Source organism: Solanum dulcamara, chromosome 6, assembly GCF_947179165.1.
Source record: "Solanum dulcamara chromosome 6, daSolDulc1.2, whole genome shotgun sequence".
NCBI lineage: Eukaryota > Viridiplantae > Streptophyta > Magnoliopsida > Solanales > Solanaceae > Solanum > Solanum dulcamara.
Window position 1 is genome coordinate 70403961 of NC_077242.1, and position 6209 is coordinate 70410169.

General features: G+C 31.9%; 1 pseudogene; it reads left to right on the forward strand.

Moving 5' to 3' along the window:
• Positions 1-2227: 2227 nt before the first annotated feature.
• LOC129892960 (uncharacterized) lies at positions 2228-3020 on the forward strand (annotated as a pseudogene).
• The last annotated feature ends 3189 nt before the right edge of the window (positions 3021-6209 follow it).

Below are 6209 nucleotides of genomic sequence, written 5' to 3' on the forward strand. Positions count from 1 at the left end.
TGGATAAGAGAGTGAAAGAAGTTAGATACCAATTTGGATCACCAGATATTAATTGGAATCAATCTATAGCACGAAGGAAAGAAGATAGAGAAACTTTTCCTCAAGTCTTGTAGCATCTTGAAGAAACGTACAGACATCTCCATACCGTTCCAAAAGACTCTACTAGACTCATTTTGGTACGACAAGATCAACGACCTAGGGCTCTGATATCAACTTTGTCATGATCCCAACCCACTATGACTGACATCCACACTAACCCACTAGTGGGAGAACTATTTTTATAGCCCAAGCTAATAACTATTGTAAGATATAACAATTTAAAGATGTGAAAGCAGGTTTAATCAGGAATTAACACTGAGTTCCCATAAACTCAGAAATAATCTAGTTAATAAATTTAAATCATGCAAAAAATATCCTAAGAATTGAAAGTAATCGTACCAAAAATCTTAAACAAACAAGTCTAAAAAGGGAGTCCAACTCCCAACAGAAAATCATTAACGAATAAATCATTGTCTGAACGTCTAAGTCCCGAAAAAAGGACTCGAAATAAAAGAGAAAGAGTTCCTGGCAGCCCAAAAGAATAGCTCACCCTTGAACTCGAACAAATCACTCCTCTAGGTGAGGTCTCTCCGCAATTGGCTTAATATGCTCTGTACTTAACAAAGACAGAGCAGTATAGAGCATGTGTAGTATCAATAACAAAATCAACCGTGTACTGATAGGATCACGTGGCTAGCCAATAAGTGAGTCATGGACAAGTAAACTCAACATAATAAAAATATATTTACAGAATAACTTAACCATTTCATCCCAAACAATATTCATCAAGATCACACTTCAACAACTTCAATATCAAGCAACTTCACATAAGGGTCCTCTCATGGGACTTGCAAACACTTAATTTGTGTCGAAATGTGACACCCGATCCAATATTATTATGTCAGAACATGACACCCGATCCAAATGTGTGTCAGAATGTGACACCCGATCTAATTATGTGTCGGAATGTAACACTCTATTCAAACATATAAGCAATCACAATTCACCACCATAGTCAACATTATATCACTAAGAAAAGGTTCATCATAGAATAGGTCAGTAAGTGATCATTTAGCATAATTTCTAACATGCTTCACTATTCATATGCATATTATGAAGTAATTTAACAAGTATATTAAATCCATACAGTAAACAAAACCATCACATACCTCAAATTCGAGCTTCAACCACTCTAAGATGCAAGAGCGTTCCCTTTTCGGGTTCGTTCTACTTATTCTTGGTCTAAAACAAGTCACATATATACAAAGGATCAATATAAGGGTTTAATTCACATGAGTTATGACATAATTCCCTTTCTATACCAAAATCCATGATCCCAACCCCCACCTTAGAGCTATTTTCCACCCTTACCCATAGGCCAAAATCCTCCCACAATGACCACCCATCCTAGTTTATGGGTTTAGGAATCGAATGATGAGTTTAGGGAGTAGAATTCTTACCTTAAGCGTGGAAATCCATAGAAAAATGATGAAAAATGCTTTGGGTCTCCTCCTAAGGTCTTAAGAACAATCTTTGCAGAATAAAATTGTTTCTAGGGTTTTTCTCATCTTTAAGTTGCAATTGTCCTGCTCTGGCAGGTTGCACAAAAACAGGGAGTTTGGAACTTGAGCTCTAAACCCCCATTTCACAATACAACCTCTTCCCAAAACGTATTAAATTATACCTTTCACGTCAAGTCTAATTTTGAGAGTTTTACTCTCCCGAATATGATTCCGCGAAATCATAAATGCTCTGTATCGTCTTGGCTATCAGCTTATACGACCAAATTAGAGATACGATCCCCCACCATTCACAATGTCACCCTAAACCTCACTTGACTCAGAATTCGTCCAAGTTTGGCCTAAGCTAAATTTTTCTGACCCTTGTGGTCGGGCCCTTCCCCGGACCCTGCGCATAGCTGGAGCTTAAGTGCACCGGGCTGCCCTTTTATATAGACACACATCATTGATTTATGCTTCAAAATATATATACATATATATATATATATAGTTCCACATATTACCTCATGCCTCAGAAACATCACCACCTCTGTCTCTTTCTCTCTCTCTATGTTTTATGTCCTGCAAAATTCCCCAAAGAAAAAGAAATTATTTCCCTTTTCTTTTCTTGAAATTTTGAGAAGAAATTGCAAGGGAGAATTAGAAAAGTTGAATTAAATAAATAAAATATGTTTTGTTTTTCATGTGTTTGTGAAGAAGATGCGAAAGAGCTAGGAAGAGAAGTAGCACCTGGGGCATGCCCTTCTTATGGTGGAAAAAGTACAAGCTGTTGATATTGAAGGGCATTTTCATCTTTGTTTTCTTCCAATTTGTTTTAGGTTCAAGAGGAAGTATCTCTGTACTCTTATGTTCCAAGCATTTAGTTTTGTATTCTTGATTACTCTCATACTATTCTGACTCTCAAAAAATATTGTCACATTCATGTCGAATAATTCTACACGCAACACGTATCCGTCGATATTTTTGAATAGTTTAAGCAACTTAGGTAGAATTGTTTTTTTAATTTGTTGAAAGAGGGATTGTTTGAGACTCAACTCACTTTGCTTGACAATGTATGAAATGAAAACTTGTGCTCAATTAAGTGAAATTATAAAATGGGCCAAAACATTTTTTTGTTAGAATCTTTGTACACTTTGTGAATTATGAGAGATATGCATGTTTAAAATGGTACTTTAGAATTTGAGGTACTTACTTAATAGGATTAATAGTATTACAAACTGTAGTAATCTTCCCTGTTCTATATGGTCATATGAATGAGAGGATTAAAAGATTTTAAAGAGATACAAACTAGTTAGCTTATTATCACCAAATATTCTATATGAACAAGAAATTTCGATAGTTTCTGTTCCATATGAAGAATCTATGAGCAGAGAAGCCAAGAGTATTGTAGTGTTTAAGGACATGTTCAACTATGTTAGTGGAAATTTTGTTGGAGAAGGGATTGAAGTACTTTTGCAATGATATTTTGAGGAGTAACCTCCAGCTTATTACTTTGCCTTTTTTAATGTTTAGTATATCTCATTTAGACTTTCTTTAAGGCATATGTAATGAGATATCATCTTATGAATATAGATGAAGCATAGGATAAGTGTAGGAGCTAGAAGCTACTTAGATATACAATAAAGAGAAGTATAGAAAAGAAATAGAGAATAATAACAAAAAAAAATTAAAATAGTCAAATCAAAATCGTAAAATCATAATTAAAATTAGTTGGACTGTTATGAACATATTTTTTAAAAAATGCTCAAATATAACGTTGAACTATCAAAAATAATTTACTTATGTCATCTGTTAAAAGATAGGTTCATCTATGCCGCTAATGTTAAAAAAATCCATTCTTATCATTATTTTTTATTAGAAAATATAACGGATTTATTTATGCCACGTGGCCTTTATTAGTAATACACGTCACATAATTAAAAAAACTCAATATTTAATTAAAATCAAAATTAAAAACCTACCCATTTAAACAAAATCCGACTCCCCTAACCCATTATTTATTGGTTAATTTAATTGGATTTTTCACAAATTCTTATCTGACGGTTTCCTCAATCGAAACTCCTTCATAAACCCTAGTTCATATCCCCTCTTTTTACAAATTTGTTTTTCCTGATTTCCATCTATTCTTTATTTTTTGACATTTCCATGAAACCCATTTTTGAGGAGAATATGAAAACTTAATATTCATATGTTAATTTTGGCAAAACCCTAGTTGGGTCTTTTCCGAATGTACTTGATCAAGCTCGAAAAATTGATGAACTGAAAAATATGGCAATTTGCAATTTCTATGGAACCCCATCTTTCCCTTTTCAACAATTTCTTGAGTTTGATCCAGAGAATTTGGGAAAGACCCAATTAGATCTTTTATCAAAATAAACAAGTGAAGATTAATTTTTTTAAATTAATCGGTGAAAATTGAGTTTTTAAATTCTCCACAATATGGGGTTTCATTAAAATGTCAAAAAAATAAAAAAATTAGTAGGTGGAAATTAGAAAAAAAAATATTTTGAGAAAAAGAAGGAGAGGAGGAGGGGGGAAGGGGTGAGATATGAACTAAGGTTTATGAAGAGGTTTTGGTTGAGGAAAAGTCGGATAAGATTTTGTGAAAAAGTTCGACTAAATTAATTGGTAGAGAAGGGTTAGGGGGTGGGTCGTGTTTTACTTAAATGGATCTATTTTCAATTTTAATTTTAAATAAATTTTGAATCTTTTTAATTAGGTGACGAGACTTCAAATAAGAGGCCGCATGGCATAAATGATTTTACAAAATTTATAAAAATTCAAAATGGGGGAGGGGAAGGATTCCGGATTATCGATCTAAAACATTTTTAATGACAAAAGAGACTCATTTCACTAAGAAGAAAAAGGGATTTAGAGCCCGTTTGAATGAGCTTAAAAAGTAACTTTTATGTATGAAGTGTTTTTAGAATTTTAAAGTACTGAAAATTATTTTTATAAATAACCAGTTGAGTGTTTGGATAAAATTGTTTAAATGAGGAAAATGATGTGAATTTTAGGGTTAGAAGAATAAAATAGGTAGTTTGGGAATTTAGCTAAAATATAAGGGATATAAAAGTAATTTCCATGATCAAAGAAAATGACTTTAAGCACTTAGAAAAAAAGTCAGAAATTTTAATTTTTCATTTTTGACTGACTTTAAGAACTTTATGGCTTAAAGTTAGTATTAGAAAAACACGTTCAAAAGCTAAAAAAAATTTTAAGTTAATTTTGACCAACTTAAAACTCATCCAAACGGACTCCTAATAAAAAGAAGAGGAAGCTTCACAAGTAAAAAGAGAATTACAACTGAAAATATATACCATATTACTATAAAGCTAGATTGAGACCATGTAAATGAGAAATTATTCATAATATGCATTTATTTAGACGTGTATATCATTAACATATAATGAAATTGGTCATGTATCTTACATTAACAGTAAAAACAATTGACAGTTTTGCTAGAAATGCTTAAAAGATGTCTCTTAAGTGATGAAACTAAAGAAGAGAGTGAATCGAATAAATTACCGTGATATTTCATAAAAAGAAGAATTACTCTGCAAAAACTTAGGATCATAATTTTGAAGAAAAGGTCTTGGCTTGTCGATTTATATAGAGGATATATGACAAGACTGATTGGCAAAAAAATAATTATTGCTAGTCAAAGAAGTAAATCTTGTTTGTTTGAGATTTTTAAGAAAGAAAATTATTGCATTTAATCAAAATTGCATATTTTATAAATAAAAAATTAGCTAGTCTTAAATTACTTTCTTCGCGTCTAGATTATTTTTGGATTGAAATAGCACGTAAATATTTTTTAGGTCTTAATTTATGAGAAAGGTTTGAAGTATTGTAACAATGATCCTCATAGTCATTTTGTGTTTTTTGCTTGTTTTTCTTGTTTTGGCCATTCTTATAATTTCATTATTTCTTTTATGACTGGTAGAGATGAGTGACACAATTTTCGAGGTGATCTAACTAATTTTGGAGAATAGATTTTAATTTAAAGTTTTAAATTTTAAAAATTTGATCAATGTCAATATTCTATGTTAACGCGTAAAAGGTCCACATGATGATTATATTGTTGGATGTTTTACACAAACATCGAGGCATTCAGTGGGATGCTTTTGTGAATCTTAGTAGCTTTTTGCACCTCTGCTCCTGCTATGGCCTATGTGCACCAAGGATTGCTTCTACGATGAAGGCCCATATCAGCGATGTTGAGCTTGTGAGGGTCTGTAACAATTCATTCCATCGTTACTGAAATATCTACTGTCAAGGCGTAATTTTAATTTTTTTTTTATTTCTTTTCCAATATAAATTTGAGTCGGAGTGATAATTATTTTATTTATTCTAATACCGCAAACCTTCTGACTAAGGTTTGAACCATCCTATTTTGTTATAGATAGATCTTAAATTGATAAAATTTAATTTTTCATTGGTGTTAAGATCAATTCTTTAGTCTGAAAATGAATTAGGTATGAACTAAAGTCATACAAGAGCCGAAGCACTAAGTTTAGTTGGAAACTTTCTTATCAATTGAGTTTTGATATAAGTTTATACTAGGGTCAACTTCAAATAAGCAAATCTCCAAGAATACGAAGAGTTGCGTGGCTTATAACCTATCATATTAAAGGTATTCGAGTCTTC